At 36.5% G+C, this 19,182-nt stretch overlaps 1 protein-coding gene across 1 annotated transcript in view; it reads right to left on the bottom strand.

Moving 5' to 3' along the window:
* Nucleotides 1-19,182, bottom strand: part of LOC110462926 — a 154,221-nt gene that overhangs the window by 131,081 nt on the left and 3,958 nt on the right. Inside the window, exons 2-3 of the mRNA XM_021517171.1 lie at nucleotides 11,557-11,850; nucleotides 10,181-10,842 (exon numbers count right to left, since the gene is read on the bottom strand). The gene's annotated coding sequence lies outside the window, so the exon portion shown is untranslated. The remainder of the gene's footprint in view (nucleotides 1-10,180; nucleotides 10,843-11,556; nucleotides 11,851-19,182) is intronic.

Here is a 19,182-nt window from a genome sequence, read left to right as displayed (position 1 = left end):
TTTAAACACTTACAAAAATAAAGCGTAAACAACGGCTATGGACTAGATACTTAAACACAAGAAGTGCAGAAACATACAATGAATATTGCCATATACGGAACCAAGTAAGAACAATGACTAGAAAGGCAACAAAAACTCACGAAAAACAAATCGCTATGGAAGTTAAAAACAACCCCAAAAAGTTCTGGAACTATGTTCAATCTAAAACCAAAGCACGAACCAAAGTATCAGATTTATATACCGGACAAGATCAGCCAGTCACATCAATCGATAAAGAAAAAGCTGAGGTGTTGGCCAATTTCTTCACATCGGTATTTACGAAGGAAACTGAGGAGAACATGCCCCAGATTGACCGTATAACAGATGAAACAATAGATAATATAATGATAAACCCCAATATTGTATTCAAAACATTAGAAAAACTCAAAACATCAAAGTCCCCAGACCCAGACAACCTTCACTCGCGAGTGCTAAAGGAACTGAGCTCTGCTATTTGTCTGCCATTGTCAATTATCTTTAACACTTCAATACACAATGGAACCGTTCCCAAAGAATGGAGAAAAGCAAGTGTCACCGCCATTTTCAAGAAGGGAGATCGTAAATCGGCCAGTAACTATAGACCCATCAGTTTAACATGTATATGTTGCAAAGTATTAGAAACGATTGTAAGAGAAACAATAATCAAATACATGCATACCAATAAATTATTCAGCAAGAAACAATTTGGGTTGATCCAAGGAAGATCCACCGTATTACAATTAATTCAAGTAATTGACCACTGGATGAAAATTCTTGATGCAAGAGGATGCATTGATGTGCTGTACTGTGACTTTATGAAAGCGTTTGACAAGGTCCCTCACCACCGACTCGTCCTTAAAATGAGCATGTACGGATTTACGGGTAAAATCACGAGCTGGATTAAGGCCTTTCTTCTAAATCGCAAACAACGCGTAACAATAAATGGACACGTCATGTTGGAAGGAGGTGAGCAGCGGTATTCCACAAGGATCCGTTATAGGACCAATCCTATTTGTCCTGTACATAAATGACCTCCCGAATATAACAAGTACGGAAACCAACACATACATTTTCGCAGATGACACAAAATTCTACCGTGCTATATTTAACACCCAAGATTGCGAGGGCCTACAGGAAGACCTGCTGAAAGCTCAATCATGGAACAAAAAGTGGCTTCTATTTTTCCACCCAGACAAATGCAAAGCAATGCGGATTGGCAACAGTGATATTGACAACTTCACTTACAACCTAGACGATGGAAAGGAACTTCCCTATACAGAACATGAGAAAGATATTGGAGTCACCATTCACAATGAATTAGCATTTAATGTACATATATCTGAAAAAATCAACAAAGCCAACTCTATAATGGGTGTAATAAGGCGTACTATGGAATAAATGGATCTGACAACATTCACAGCTTTATACAAAGGACTCGTGAGACCACATCTAGAGTATGCCAACCAAGTCTGGAGCCCCCATCTCATTATCTAATCTATCCTGCCCCGAGAGACTGCAACGCCTGAAATTACCAACACTGGCATATCGAAGAGCCAGAGGAGACATGATAGAACTACACAAAATCATGACCAAGAAGTATGATCCCGAGGTGTCGACTTTCATCACACCTAACAAGAACACCACCACCACCACCACCACCACCACCACCAGAGGACACGAACTCAAATTATTCAAACAAAGAACGCGCCTGAATATCCGAAAACATTCATTCCTTTACCGAACCGTGGATATATGGAACGGCCTACCATCGGAGGTCGTAATGTCACGAACAGTCCGAGCATTTGAACATAGCCTTGACCGTCATTGGAAGAACCAACCACTTGTGTATAACCACAGGGAAGCCATCGAAGTCACTCATACTAATGGTCAATGATTGAACTTTAACGAAAATATCACATTTGAACATTTAAAAATTGCGATATACAGGAGACACCCATATACGTACGAACATTTTTATTTTTGAACCACACTCATTCAATTCACAATGTTACTGTAATATAATTACTTATCATTGAACATCTGTTCTCTATGGAACTGTGCAGCTATCTGTAATGGACTCGCAAAAAATACTCAGAAATGATGTTATTAATATGTTTAACCAACTGTATGTACTATTGTAACTTTTATAATTGAGCTGACAGGAGAGTAAATTGTACAATTTCCTACAGTCAGAATAAATCTGTGTATCTGTGCAAAGGACAAAACTGCAGTGAAATCCATTCAAAATGGCGCTCTGTATTGTTGTCAAGCGTGACGTCATTAGAATTTGGCGTAAAAAAATACACTTCACATTCCCACGCTTTTCTGATGTAAGCGATATCTATCTATCTATATGTGGCTATATCTTATCATCGTCCCAAGTGGGATGATGCCAACCACATAATACATTCGGCGTCTGTAAGAAGTGTTTTGGTCCATTCGAAACTCCTCGCATGCGATCCAACATATTTTACTGATTTTAGCATAGGGGATAACTCCTCCGGCATTGACGGAAATATATTATGTTATCGAACATTGGACGATGTATTCCGTCATTGATAATTTAGTGGGACGATGGTAAGAGTAGTATATCGTTATATATGGTAGAATGGAAAATGTGTGCAGATAATTAAGTAAAAACAAACACTACACGAATACATACGTAATTATAAATTTGCAAGGAACAATATATGGTACATCTGCACGTTCATTGTTTGAATGGATTAAGGTGAAAATGGAAGTCTTGCTGTAATTACAAATGCCGCAAATACCGCTCTATATCTTACTCTTATTATCGTCCCACTAAAATATTTAGGCTGTATGTTCAAAGCGGAATGAATCGCGTAAGAACCCATGCATTTGTTGTGCCCCTTGTAAGAACGGAGGAGTTATTTCCCTTATAATGGTTGGCAAATATGATGGATAAACCCCGAGGAGTTCCGAAACAAATAAAAATTGTATTATTTCATAATTTTTGGAAACGCAATTGGAATGATCCCAAATGGGACGATGGTAAGATATAGCCATATATGTTATACTCCACAGAGACCAAAATGGCTTTCATGCGGAGGATAAACAACCTATATTTGTGTCGCGTGACGTATGTAAGAAAATGAAAATGTCAAGGGTTTCCCGTTCAATACGAGGTAGCCCTTCAAATATCCCTTAACTACGTTTAAATGTAAGCTACTGTTTTAAGTGTTTATATTTCTTTCCATAGAATTCAGTAACTTTGCCATCATGCCTTAAATTAATGAGATAAATTCTCGGAAACGGATTTATATAAATTATTTCAACTTGTTTCCGGATCCCATTCCTCTGTACTTTGTATGTTAGGTGATGTAATGCAACCTAATTTGGAATGAAATAAAGTTTATATCAATACGATGTATTTAATTCACTTGTATAAAACGAATATGTAATACCAACAAACAAAAACAGCGTTGTGGCAAAACTTGTAGCAGTCTGAACAAGTTATATCTATTATTCAAAGGGGCTACGATTGACGCTTAAACCTAGAAGACAGTTGATAGGTAATGTACATATACATTGTTAATAGAAATATTTGTAAACATCGCTGCGATTTTGACAAAAGGTATAAATGTTATTTTATGTAAATCATGTAATGTGCCTTCTGTCTCTCGATGACGTTATCCGATTATTACCAAATAGTTGACATTTAGACGTGTACATTTGCGTGCTGTAAGAAAATTAATGAGTGACAACAGTGCAAAATGTAAGGATATTGAGCGTGAACGGAATATTCTAAACGACAAAATTAACGCCATTAAGTAAACAATGTACATCATCATAATTAAATAAATTCGAGTATGCATGATCCGTTCCCACGTGGTTGTTGGTTTTCATAAAATAGATTTTGTGTCCAGCAGCTTTGCTGCATTTTTTTGTTTACAATGTAATTTTAATTTCCTGGTCTGCTTTTTTCAGTACAACAATCAATTATAAATTAATTAATCAATTCATTCATTCATTCATCTTACTTCATATAAATAGTACAACACCGAACATACCTGTCTCCAAAAGACGTTTCTCATCCTCCAGTGTAAGGTTGTCGGTATGGCGTACGATTCCGTTTCCTTTTGAAGCTAACTCCTTCATAAAGACTTTGTGTACTGATATCCATTATATCAGAATAACTTTGTGATGGTTCCAATAGAAAATTCCCAAAATCATCATCACCCGAATAAACACGTGTATCCATTATGAAGGATACACTCAGACTGGGCTATTGAGAATATCGGGTGTAATAAATACATTGTTACTCGAAAACCATGCAATAACCTTTACGTAATTCAGAAAGAAAGATTCCGATACGAAGACACACGGAAAGACACTGACAAGAGACCAGACCACTTCAACAAGGTCATAAAGTATATTTGATATCTTATTAAAAAGAGATAACTGTCATTGTGTAAATTTTATCCCTCTGCAAAAAGTTCCGATTTTTTTCAAGGAAGACAACTCCCACCATGATCAAAATTACTGTACAATATGAAATAATTTAACTATAAGGCCATTGTGTATATTTTGTTCAATATTCCATTATTTTTGTAGGAAGCTTTGTCTCCTTTTTGCTTTTAGCTTGTAGATAATCACTTTTATCCATACGATTTCAATAAAAAACACTTTGAGTAATGTGTTTTAAATATTTTGTGATTAATAAAATATTTGCAGAGTTAGTTAGCAATGCTTCTTTTCATTTTGTTATTGTTGTTATTTTCCCGAACAATGCCACACACCAAAACAAAATGAAAAATAAATAAATTGCCGAAAACTCATTTTTGGGGGTATTTTTTTTCAAAAAATCCCAAGTCTATCGGAATGCTTAGATTTTCATAAAAAATAAGCATTATGCGAAATTTTCAGCGAATTCCGCTGGTTAATTTCGAAAGGGTGGAGCCATCTTAAGCTGGCATTATTTTCTAACGGATATGAAATTACAGAATAAAAAAACTATGTATGGTTTCGACCTTTTTTTGGCCCACAAATCCTGAATAGAACTTTCATTACTTCCCCGGTACTATCATGTAAACCTGTATCTGTGTTTTCAAATATGCCTGCCATGGTAACCAGTTATTATTTGCATAAATAAAAGAAATTTGAATATTCAGCACTCTTGGACACTCTTTATATTTCTCCTAAAGATGTATTACAGGTGCCTACACATTATCCTTTGATATTTAGTTTGTTCAAGCATGCGCTCTACAGTTTCCAGAAAAAAACCTATGGAAAATATGACAAAATTCACTGAATATATTCATTTTTTTCTAATTTATGAAAATTTGAACTTGTTACCAAGGCAACAATTCTTAGAAATAAAAATAAATACTTTCATGATAGTGTTTGGGAAGTATTCAAAATGAAAGAAACAGTCATTTCAATGTCCATTTAAAGGTTTTCATTTTTGATGCATTTGGGGACCAAAACACGCCCAGACCAAACATAGTCATCATCAAATAGCTTGATTTCCTATTGTTTTGACGACGCAATTTATAGTTTGATATACATTTATGCCTTTTTCTTGTTTATGTATATACATGTATATATATTACAACAATTATTTTAGATACTACCTTCCACTAAATAACAAATTACAACCAATGACTATAATCCAACATGGCCGCCAGTCTACTGTTTGGGAGAACACACTATTCCTGATTATTCGTGAATGCGGACAAAGTGCTCAGACCAAGAAATCACACATGATATGTTAAACTTCATGGGTAGATCGCTGGTAGATTGGAAAATCCTAATTGTCCGAATCTTCTGAAAGAATTGTTTGTCAGTATGCGGGAAGGTTGAGATGTTGGTGACCGGAAGTGACGCCATAAGGTCGTAGGTGATAAATGAAGAATTCAAGGTCGTACATGCGCATGGGTTCAATGTAGTGAAAGGAAATGGCGTAATCGCTAATTTTGTCTACTCCCTGGAACACAAAGGAAGTTTATCGTTATATATGGTAGAACGGAAAATGTGGGCAGATAATTAAGTAAAATAACACTACACGAATATAATAATACACAACGTTCATAAAGCGCTCTATTTTGCCAAAATAAATCAAGATAATAAAGATGCCTTATATTAATTATAATAATAACTGGAGGTTGTTATATACCGCTTTATCACAACCTAGTTCGTAGGTCGTCTCAAAGCTAGCACTCAGCGATTCTAGCACTGCCCAACCACGTACTCATTTACAACAAGCGGAGTAAAGTATCTTGCTCAAAGATACAACACATTGCCGTGCCGTGACTCGAACATACAACCTTTCGTTCACGAGCCCGGCGTCCTACCACTACACTACCGCGCCTCTTATTGCACTGTGCGAATAATGATCATGGTAGTTGGTTGGTTGGTTGAAGGGTTTTTCGCCTACATGAATCCGCCCATACGGGTTTCATCTCACTAGTGTTATGCAAGCACATATAGATAGGATATAAATATGTATGAAATGTTTAATAATCTGCCCGTAACAATTTAAACGTAAGTAATTTATCTTCATGTGTATATATGGAGACATGTTATTTTACATACAAGTCTGTAGGAAGGTATATATAATAGCACGGGATGTGATGAACATTTGATCAGAAGAAAGTTGTGAACAGCGAATTGTATAACTAGTCCGTTCGCATGGAGAAGGAACAACCACGTGGTCTGATATATATTTTCTTAAATTAACAGTCTTGTTGCAGTACTTATCCAGTAATCTTGAAAAAAATCGGACTCTCTTTATTACCCACTCTTCCCTCTCTCCGCCCCTCTCTCCCCCTCTCTCCCTATCTCTCCGCCCCCTCTGTCCCCCTCTCTCCGCCCCCTCTGTCCCCCTCTCTCCGCCCCCTCTGTCCCCCTCTCTCCGCCCCCTCTGTCTCACTCTCTCCGCCCCCTCTCTCCCCCTCTCTCCCTATCTCTCCGCCCCCTCTCTCTCCCTATCTCTCCGCCCCCTCTCTCTCCCTATCTCTCCGCCCCTCTCTCCCCCTCTCTCCCTATCTCTCCGCCCCCTCTGTCCCCCTCTCTCCGCCCCCTCTGTCTCACTCTCTCCGCCCCCTCTCTCCCCCTCTCTCCACCCCTCTCTCTCCCTATCTCTCCGCCCCTCTCTCCCCCTCTCTCCCTATCTCTCCGCCCCCTCTCTCTCCCTATCCCTCCGCCCCCTCTCCCCCTCTCTCTCCCTCTCTCTCCCTATCCCTCCGCCCCCTCTCTCCCCCTCTCTCCACCCCTCTCTCTCCCTATCTCTCCGCCCCTCTCTCCCCCTCTCTCCGCCCCTTCTCTCCCTCTTCCTTTATCTACAAAGGCATGTGCATGTGGCTATCTTGGATTTTAAAGATGACCGTCATTTAAAACATATAAGTATAAAAAAAAAATGGCTTATACACAAGAAGAAGTTGAGAACGACCTGAAAACTATTGATTATCAAACTATGTTTTCAGAATTTGTCGTTAGAATACATTTCTCATCGCTCGCGGGTGGATGTAAAAGAGAGGTCACCACGACTGCTCGCACAATTTTATCCACCTGTGAGCGATGAGAAAATTGTTCTCACGACAAACCATGAAAACACATTGTGATAATCTAAACGTATGTACTATCCTGATTATATGCAGATGATCATTTACACCAATAAAACCAAAAAGGTTATATCGTAGTGTTAACAAAGTCCCAATTTGTGTTCAAAATTGATAAAAATAGTGCAAAATAGAACAAAAAACATTTACATGGAGAGCTTTTGAGAAGTACAAAGAGCAAAAGGCCAGGTATTCCGGAAGGGTAAGCGTCCTCTATTTTATCGACGACATCCGCCTTGTAAATCTAGGTCAAGTCCAGGTAATACTGAAACGTTTGCTTGATACAGATTTTATACATGACCTGTCAAGCTGAAGGTTTTACCCATGTGGACCCTCGATATTTTTTGAGCGTCACCGATATAATCCTGGTGGTCACTGAAGGGCCATGTCAAACGTCCAACATATTGAAATGTCTTATCAAAACTATTTTAAACAACCAAATTCGTGGAATGTATATCCCCCGCTTTCAGGACATATTGTGGGAAACATTATTGAGGTTAGGTTTACACATGTGAGTATCGTGCTGTTGAGATATAATGTATAGCTTGAAGCTCGAAGAAAAAAACGCCTTATCTAATATTTGCTAGAGTTATTAAGCGGAAACTGCAGATAATGACTTTGCCAAATGGCGTCCGATTAAAGTGGTCATCAAACTTGGTCGAGCCCTTAAGACAATTAACCCTGGTACCAAGTTTGAAGAAAATCGGTTAACATTTGTCGTAGTTGTTGCACGGAAACGAAGCGTGACAGACAGACAGACAGACAGACAGACAGACGGACAGACGGACCAACCCAAATTAATAGCCCCCGTTTCGGTGAGAGCGGGGGATAATAAAGATGACCTAGTGCATCCTCGATACCCAGGGGTTACGTTCACTTTCGCTCTCTACACCCCTGGAATATGTCATGGCAAAACTGAAGGCACGAAGATAGCTGTTTGATTGGTCTCAGGTAAAACAAAACCTGACCAATCGCTAGGCTGATACCTGTTCTTTGAAGATTACAAAGGAGAGACGCCCGACTTCAAAGCCTGTCAATTTTTACCGTTATGTAACCGCGATATTCTTTTGATGTACATCAAAGGATCGAACTAGTTTTTTTGTCTCATCAACAAGATGGCGCACACCGATCCTTCAATTTTGCTATGATGGAACACTTGTTGTAATATGCTGATGTATTTACATGACGTACATCTGGCATGAAAGGTTGCCCTTAATCAAGAAATAATCAAAACAGTGCAAGCCACGTGTTGACATTTGTGTATGAGTTAAAGAGCTATGGCGGAAAACTGCCCGTATTTCCCTAAGTCGGCATTTATGAAAACGGGAAAAAATATGAATGCATAAATGATTTCTGGTAGCGAAAATGCATAGAATAGATATAAAACCAATTGAATATGATATTTTGAACTGTTGATATATTCTGTATTGTTGATATAATGCTGCACAATAGCCGTATTCACTATACCTATGAAAGTGACAGGGTTTCCCAGACTTAAAAAAAAAATCAATACTTTCCCAAACGAGGACCAACTTTTGAATAAACTTTTTGATTCCCAGATGTAATATGCAAAGTCAAATCCCTCCTTTGAGAAAGTGCTCAAAATAATGGAAAACAGGGTTGATAAAGTTTCTCAAAACTGCGACAGATGTTTCTTGGGTTAAAACAGTTTGTATTTCCTGACACGTTTATGTCCGATGTAGTCTAATGTGTAACGCATTAAGCTTGCTTCTCAAGAAAAAAAACCGCAGTTAGCTTGTGACCAGAAGAAGTGAACGCTGTAGGTTCGAATCCATGTTCAGTTATCTTTTTTTTAATTATCATTATTAATATTTAGGCATGTGATCATTTTCCTTAATTAAATGGAACATTTTATTGATATTTTAATAACATACCTATTAATTCATCTTCTATGGAATCATGCCAACAAATCCCTGTACGCTTGTGCAGTACAGCTACGCTTTGTAGTTAAGATATTATTTTAAATGACATTTATGAATTCTTTAACCTTCAAATTGGCACTATTTTTTATTTTATTTATTATTTAAAAACATATTCGATCTTGTGCTCATACAGCATAACGCGAAATAAACATTTTGTCGAATCTTTATCGTGAAAAAGCATGTATTGAATAGCCATGGTCTTAAATTCGGCTGATTTAATCTGTTCTTAGACACGGGATCCCGATAGAGCTACCTGAATACGGTTGGATGCGCGCACTAGCGGTCGTAGCTTTGGGGAAATAGGCATAGCAACCCACCATAGCGAAGCTGATCAACCAAGCCAGCTGCTCGGCTTGGGAGACTTTCGTTTTAGCTCATTCGTTAAGCCAGAGGTCCCGGGTTCGACTGCTGTCGAGGACATTGAACAAATAATGGCCCCTGTTACATCCAGTTTATGACATTTCATTGAGGTTAGCACTTTATAGTCGTTGACCTCCAATCATCTATGGACACCGTCGTCATATGATTTTGACAGTTACAAGGAAAGAAAGGCCTTGTCACGTGAGATAACGATTTATGAATCCTGATTTTTACTCCATATTTTATACATGTACATGTACAAGTAGATAATATACATACCTTATTCTTCCCATGAAAAATGTCGTAATCATAAAACCAGCGAGGAAAATTTCCAGATATATGCGTTTGAGGACTGAAACAATGAAATCGGGTTCGCCCTAAGGCGTCCGTTGAGTTTCCAATTCTGACTCCAAGATTCTCCATACATCGACCAATCTCTACGTCTTCATTTGCACCGGCTTTACGGCACAAATTCGTATCGTTTCCTTTCAGAACCAGCCTTCGTAGGGCTTCTTTACTCAAGACGTACCCCGCCCCTCCACTGTGGTAACCCTGCTTTACTAGTGGTCTGAAATGATGCCCGAAGTAGACTGGTTTCTCATGTGAATGTGACTTCAGTAAATAACGAAGGTTTTCTAGTATAACGTAAGTGTCGTCATCAGCTTTCAAGAACCAATCAGCGTCATTGAAATGTTTGTCATACACGTACTTAAACGCTTGCATACTTTTTTCCGTAAGATGGTCCCGTCCCTCGGAAACGTTCAGCCCCACGGTCGGAAAGCTGGTGTTTGAAGTCGAGCTGATGTAAACAACCACGTTACATCGCTTGGCCCATGTGCGTTGTACGTGTATGGTCTTAACATTAAGATTTTGTGGACTTGTCATCACCCAACATAACACACGTACTTGTTTTTTTAAATCCATGGCAACGTGGTTTTCATCTGAAAAACGTTAATATCATGTTTAATTTCTTTGTTGTGCAGTAATAACAACCATATACTATAAAGAGGTGATCATATCACCATTACCAAATTCTATCCCTAATAAACCCGAAATCTCTATAATAGCCCGAGAGACAGGCAGCCCGAGGGCTGATGTGAGCCGAGGGTTGATACAGGGTAGAAAATCATAATGATTTCGTTATAACCCGTCATTTCATATACCATACGTTATAATTTTAAGTAGAAAATGAAAACTTTACCAAGAACAAGTATGGATGTATCTATGGAACCGGAAGTAACACATATACAGCACGTGCTGGGCAGTTATGGGTCGGTGGGGGATAATGCAAAATAATCAGTTAGCAGTAACGCACATGCATAACAACCCATATCACGTAAAAACGTTTATAAACATTCTGCATATTATCTTTTGTTATATAAACTGCATCCGACTTTGCAAAGAAAATTGTTCTTCAATGAATATTCTCATAATTCTTACCTATGTCATACATGTTATCCCCATTTCCATTTCATATCATAATTTAAATAAATAATTTAAAATCATTTATTAAAATACTTGTAGGAGCTCGTCTTAAAAATTCCAAATGACTGTGTATACATATTTTTTTTTATTAAACACCGTAAGAAGATCGTTCGACGAAAACATTTAATATATGCGATCTGATATAGATATTTTACTGATAAAATATTTACCTTGATGAAATTCATAATCGTTGAAGTTGATTGGTTGAAATCCTCTGATCATTTTATCTGCATTATGCAAAAAGTCCTTTTTCATGAATCGCTTATTAGTCTGATCAGGTAACACTGAAATTGAAGGAAATTGATCCTTTTTGTTTTCGTAGCGGTGTCTGTTGATGACGTCATATGTGGTCTGACCTATTAACGACTGCCGTGACGTCAGACTAGCTACTAGTAAGGTGGAAAATATTCCGATTGTCAAACCACAAACAAAATTGATGCCTGCTGATTTGTATCTTCTAAAACCTGTAATGAAATAATGTTCATGGTTATACACTATAAAAGAAGGATTGGAATGCATTTTTTTGGTCAATTTGATGAACCCTAGGGCTTCATGGTATATACCGGCATGAACATTGCAAGACTACCGTTAAATTAGTTTAAACATATTTTATTGTACAAATATACATATGGATCGGACAACAAGTTATTACAACTTAATAGAGTCCTCTCCTCAATACATATTGTAAAAATAGTGTATATGTTTTTGGGTAAGGGAAAAAGATAGGTTGAGGAAGGAAGGAACTGTGGGGTGGGAGGGGGTGGGGGTGATGGAGGGGAGGGGTGTTACCTAGAAAAGTAAACTTGTAAACTGAGAAATCGATCCGCATTTGAATAAATTATACAGATTTCATGACATGCATCCTAATAGAGTACTTTCAAAATGAACAGAATCAATGTAACAAATAAATCAGGCAAAATAATGAAATACAATTTCATAAACACATATAACAACTTAGACATAAATAAAAATAGAAAAGTAAGTATAACTATCAAAACCTATTGCTGGATTTGATGTAATGATGCACATGTCCAAAGCTAGTTAAGAGATGGCAAGCAACTTTCACAGGGTAATTTAAAAAGAATTACAAATACGAGCAGTATTTTTTGTCATTTCTTNAATCAAAACCTATTGCTGGATTTGATGAAATGATGCACATGTCTAAAGATACTTATGTTGTTTTCTATCGAAAGTTGACTATTTCCAAACAAAAGTAGTTCTAAATTAAAAACAACATGCAAGGCATTCAAATTTAGGAGCAGGGTATGTCTTTCGTTGTCAAAAAGTAAGCACTCACAAAAAAAGTGAAAGGCATTTTCACAGGGATGGCCGCAATAACAAACTGGACTATCAACCAGATTTACTCTAAAAAGATCATATTTAAGTGGACTACATTGATGTCTAAGTTTAGTATGCAAAATGTTCAATTTACGTTCACCGAAACCTAAGTATATTGGTGGAGGAGATTGTACATTTGAAGTTAACGAGTTTTTAAAAGAATGTAATGAGGGCAATGATCGCACTGAAAGGTCTAATGAATTCCAACCGCGAAGAGTTGAAGGTATAAAAGATGAATTTGTTAGAGAAAGCCTGAAAGGACGAATTCTATAATCATCATTGTTTCTAAGGGTATAACGGTTATTTTCTGCAATGGAAGATGGCAATAGAGAATTTTTAATAGTCTGGAGTTAATTTGTTGTGCATTTTATACAAAAGTTTTCTGCGTTTTCTTCTATTCGAAAGAGTTTCTAGACCAGTTTCAAAAAATAAGTCTTCCATTCGGGCAAATGAAGGAAGACTAGTTGGAATACGAGACGCTTCTCTTTGGGCTTTCTCTAACATTTCTGTTTCATAAGTTGTACAACCATCCCACAATTCACAAGCATATTCTAAAACTGGTAAAATAAATTATTTATAAATCTTTAAAAGATTATCACGATTAAATAAGTATTTTAGTCTACGTAAGACGTTGACTTTTTTCATAACTGAAGTATATATTGCACAAATATGATCCCCCCATTTTGCACTTGAATTAAAAATTACACCTAAATGTTTATGATGATCAGTAAAATTTAAAAATTCGCCATTAAATTCTAATTGTAAATCTTCATCAATTTCATAGACATGAAGAGGATGATTTTAGTCAGTTTTTTCCGGATTGAATGTTACTAACCAAGTTTGGGACCCTGCATTAAGAGACTCGAGATCTCTATTCATAACCGTTTGGATTTCTAGACATGAAGAGGATGATTTTAGCAAAGAAGTATCGTCTGCAAAAAGACGAGAGGTTGATTCAAACACATCAGCAATATCATTTATATAGATAAGAAACAAAAGAGGTTCAAGAATCGAACCCTGAGGAACACCTGCTTCAATGACACCTAAGTCGGAGTAAGAAGAATTCAACAAGAATCTCTGGTGCCTCTGAAATAGGTAATTTTCCAACCAATGATACCAATTCCCCTGAAATTCCATAGGATTTTAACTTAATCATCAAGCCCTTAAGCCAAACCCTATCAAAAGCCTTAGAAATATCGCAGAATACCATACATACATGTTTTTTTTCTTCTAGAGCAATACAGATGTTATGATAAATTTCAATGAACTGATATACAGTAGAATGACCAGGCAAAAAACCAGACTGGTGCTTATGAAAAAGTGAGTTTTCAATAAAAATAATTATGCAAGTATTTGAAAATTACCCTCTCAAACACTTTTCCAACTGTAGATAATAAGGAAATTGGCCTGTAGTTAGAGGGAGACTGCCTGTCACCTTTTTTAAACAGTGGCATAACTTTGGCTGTTTTCCAAGAGATTGGGTAAACACCAGACGATAAAGACTTATTAAAAATGATTTCAAGGGGAACACAAACTGTTTCTGATGTGTTTCTGAGCATATGGTGACTGATTCCATCCTCACCCGAGGCCTTACCAAGCTTCAATATCTGTAAATTATCACGTATTTCATTATCATTGACTCTAATGTACCTAAGACTATTGTCAGTTTTTGGCTCGATGAGAGGAACCGCAGTATTTCTATCATCTACACGAGTTATATTACAAAAATAGTCATTTAACAAATTAGCTTTGTCTTCATCACTAGTAACCACATTGTCAGAAACAGGATCTACAAGAGTAGGTATAGATTGTGTAGTACCAGACAATTGCATCAACCTTTTGATGAGTCTCCAATAAGCTTTTGGATCAGTGGACCATTACATCCTTTTATTAACATTCTAAATTTGTAGTCATTATATACCCAAACAAAGATATTCCTTTATATTTTCGATATTGAAGTGTATGTATCGTCATTGCAAACGAGATTTATTGAACACTGAATGTCACCAAAGCGTCAACAAAATGTTTGATACTAACGGTTGTCTCATGTTAATCGAGGCTGGAGGAGAAGCTTCAAAATGACACTGATCCAATTTGCATGGCATTGTCACTATATGGTCTCTTTGAAAGCTGTGTCGTTGATGGGACTTTAATTACCATGCCGCACGAGACATAATTACCATGCCGCACGAGACACAATTCTTAGCGTATTAATTACAATACTGACCGGAACTACAATATCCAATGTAAATAAACATGAGATTGACGGCTGCTGAAATATCGCTGGGCATTGTGAGATTTGATAATGTCATTGTAAATTTATGTGCAAAATAAAAAATAAAATAAAAAACACTGTTATTACAACGAAAACAAGACCAAGGTCTGCAATATCGTACAAAATGCACATCGGTTGAAATCACCAATGCCGGCAATGGAAACAATTTTAACGCTCATGCAATTTATCAGAAATATCGTCTGTTACACTGCACTGATCAACAGGGGTTCGTTATAAATGTCTGAAATACACATATTCTATAGACCTACTGACACATATGTTACAGACCTACTGATATGAGTCACAGCACACATAAACATTCGTCATTTCAGACATTTGTAACGAACCTGTGCTCCGTCGCAAGATCACTCACTTCAAACGCTATCAGTTTCACGCGTCTCGGATCCACGGTTCCTCAGTTTCAGACGACATGTCAAATAACGATGCTGTTATAGAATCTACCGACTGTTGTCGGGTTCCCATACAATCAACAAATACATTCACGCCTGGATTCTTCACAAAATGAGCAAAGAGAAAAGTTCGAATTAACTTCCAAAAATAACTCCCTCGTGGAGGTCAAGGTCCCATTCACGGTGTTCACTGTATTTATCCATGCGCGAAATTTGTTCCGGGGGAAAATCGAAACAATTTCAAATCCAACTTTCAGCTCAGATTTCTATTGAAAAACTGGAATCACCCTATAGACATATCATACGCAATTGTATTGATACTAAATTGTGGAATAAATTTGAAGTGTTTGTTAAAATGTCAAAGTACTACTTTGTTAGCCAATCAGCACGCGACAATACGCTGTTCAAACTATTGAACGAAATTGTGTGGACTGTCGATAAGGCGGGCATTTTTAATTTTAATTATAGATTATAAGTTAAAAAAGAATATAAGAGGCAGAGAAAACGTAAATATAAGTAATGAACCGTTTTTGTATGGTATTTATGATTTATTTGAATGACACAGCTTTGCAAGGAAACATCGCGCATATTTTGATTTGTTTGCTTGCAAAGCTGTATCATTAAAATAGATCATAAAAATTGCTAGACCACAAACTTGTTCACCGTTGATGTATTACGTATCATTGTTAAATGTAAGCCCGAAAATTGTATTTCACTTGCGTGTAATACAATATCTTTTTTGACCTTAGAAATAACGGTACCGAAAGACTGAAGATTGACATCGGGCCGATGTTGGGTCAACGTCGGGCCATCATACACACATTGTCCAGATACTGGGAGGAACATGGTTTTCATGTTGGAAAGACTTAGGATAGACATCGGGCCGATATACCTGCCGATTTTTGGACCGACATCAAAACGTGTTGCAAATGAAAGCTGGCCCGATGTCGGTCCGTAATTGAAACCGACACTGGGTCGATATGGAGGACTGCAGATTGACATCGGGCCAATGTTGGGTCAACGTCGGGCCAACATACATAGATTGTCCAAATACTGGGAGTAATATGGTTTTAAGGTTGGATATACTTTTAAGTACGTCGGATAGACATCGGGCCGATATACTTGCCGATATCGGGCCGACATCAAAACGTGTTGCAAATGGAAGCTTGCCCGATGTTGGCCCGCCCTTCAAACCGACAATGGGCCGATATGGACTCCGAAATCGGCCCAATGTCGGCCCGATATCTATGTGCTGGCTGGGAATAGCGTTTCAAGTGAGTGATTTTGAAATACACATATGCCTTGTGTTTGTTTATGTGTGCTGTGACTCATATCAGTAGGTCTATAACATATGCGTATTTCAAACATTTGTAACGAACCCCTGTGGATCAGTGCAGTCGTGTATTAAAACAGAGAATATTTCTGATAAATTACATGGGCGTTAAATATGTTTCCATTGCCGGCATCGGTTATTTCAACCGATATTGTTGTAATGAAAGTATTTTTTTTTAATGTTTTTTTTTATTTTTTTTATTTACACAATCACAATTACATTGTCATGTCTCACAATGCCTAGCGATATTTCAGCAGCCGTCACGTTTGTTTACATTGGTTATTAATTTGTAGTTCCGGTCGGTGTTGTATTTTATGTCTCGTGGCGCTTGGTATTAAAAGTCCCATGAAAGACACAGTTTTCAAATAGTCTATAAAGTGACAATGCCATACAAATGTAAATATTGCCCTATGAAAGACTAAAAATGTATAATAACAACAGTGTTCTGAGTGTAAAAAATCAGCGGCGCTAGTCCGGGATTCGAACACTGGACCTCAGATTGTTATATCATCGGTCTAACCGAGTAAGATACCTGGTCAACGAAAGTGTGTCCAAACGGAAGTTAAGGGGAGGTTACTTTATATTGGTAAAAACCCAGTGAGTTGGACAGTGATACTTAAGGTAATAGGATTGTGTCACCATTTCTCAGTAGAATTTCTTCAAATTTTGTAGTTATATTGCTTTAAAGTAAAAAAAAATATCTGCCGCAAAAAAAATATAGGTTGTCAGAATTTTAAGGATTTTAAATGGAAATTTATGTAGAAAGGAGTGAATTTTGAAAAAAAAAAGAAAGACACAATATTTTTAAAAAATAATGTCAATAAAAATGAAACTGACATATATTAGTATTGCATTAATGTATATCAATTTAATAAATGCAAAAATTGTGTAAAATTAATTCTCTATACACGATATAAAAATTGACATTTTATAATAAAACCATTTACACATAGTAATTGCAGGTAAGAGTTATCGTTCTTGAAAAACTTCACAGTAGTGAAATAGGTAGCCGGTTTGCTGAAGTACAGAAAAATGGACACATGTGACTCATTGATAATTAAAAAACCTGAATTAATGCCTGGATTTCTTTGAAATACTTTAATATTGAGAGAACACACTGTTCTGTCAATAATAAACATACAATATTCATCAGTTTAATATTAAACATTAGAAATTGCGGAAGTTGTGATACTGTCTCCCTACATTGGATTTTCAACTAGGGATGTACTTCCTGTTTCCGTTTATCGATACACTCCAATGACCTTAAGGTCATAGAGATAACTCTGACATGCAATTACTATGTGTATATGGTTTTATTATAAAATGTCCATTTTAAATCGTTTATAGATAATCAATTTTACACAATTTCAGCATTTATTAAATTGATATACATTAATGCAACACTAATCTATATCAGTATCATTTTTATTGACATTATTTTGCAAAAAATTGTCTTTCATATTTTTTTTCAAAATTCACTCCTTTTTACATAAATTTCCATTTAAAATCCTCAAACTTCTGACAACCTATATATTTTTTTGTGGCAGAAAATTTTCTTTACTTCAGAGCAATAAAAGTACAAAATTTGAAGAAATTCTACTGAGAAATGGTGACACAATCCTATTACCTTAAGATGAAAAAAATGCAAATTTTCAGCTGAATGATTAACTACTTTTCTTTTAGATTCATGCAAAGATAATCATTGGCTGTTAGAGGTTTTATGGGGGTGAAGTATAGCTTTTGAATTAATCCAAGTAAAATTGCAGAAAAGTATGAAACATTGCAAATGTCAGGACCACTGGAACAATGGATAGGCTCTATAACTACATGTATAATCCAGAGGTCCGGGGTCCGGGGATAAAGTTTCCGTTGTGATAGCTTTTTATCTAATCAAGTTAAAGAATGAACAAACTTAAGTTAGCAAAGTAAGACACCAGGAAGGAATAAGGGAGAAAAAAATTAATGAAAGGGATAAAATAACGATTTTTTTTATTGTTGCATCAATGAAAATAATCCTTCGTGTTAATACACGAAGGATTATTTTCATTGATGCAACAGTAAAAAATCAAAGTACTGAAAGTACTGAAAGCTAAGGCAAAAGATATATATATATTATTTTTTGGAATAGAGAACAAAATAAAGACGAAGTTCCCATCATATTGTACAGAAGGATTTACTGTTAATTTGTTATGAATCAAAGTTTTATGTAAAAGTGTACCACTGTGAAGTTATTCTTCTTGTGTGTACAGTATATCTTTATAGGTTTGTCAGAAGAGGGGTACCAAGTTTCCTCTAGAATATATCATTTTAAACCTTTGGATAATTAATTTGCATAGGAATTAGGAATTGCTTCCCTTTGTCCATACAATGTATTTCATAGAACATTAAAAACTGAAACTGGCATTTACCCCTTTGACCAATACCTGATTATTTTAAACCA

The sequence above is a fragment of the Mizuhopecten yessoensis genome, unplaced genomic scaffold (genome assembly GCF_002113885.1).
Source record: "Mizuhopecten yessoensis strain PY_sf001 unplaced genomic scaffold, ASM211388v2 scaffold10847, whole genome shotgun sequence".
Taxonomy (NCBI): Eukaryota; Metazoa; Mollusca; class Bivalvia; order Pectinida; family Pectinidae; genus Mizuhopecten; species Mizuhopecten yessoensis.
The sequence above is the reverse complement of the archived record's forward strand: the minus strand, read 5'-3'. Positions and strand labels throughout refer to the sequence as shown.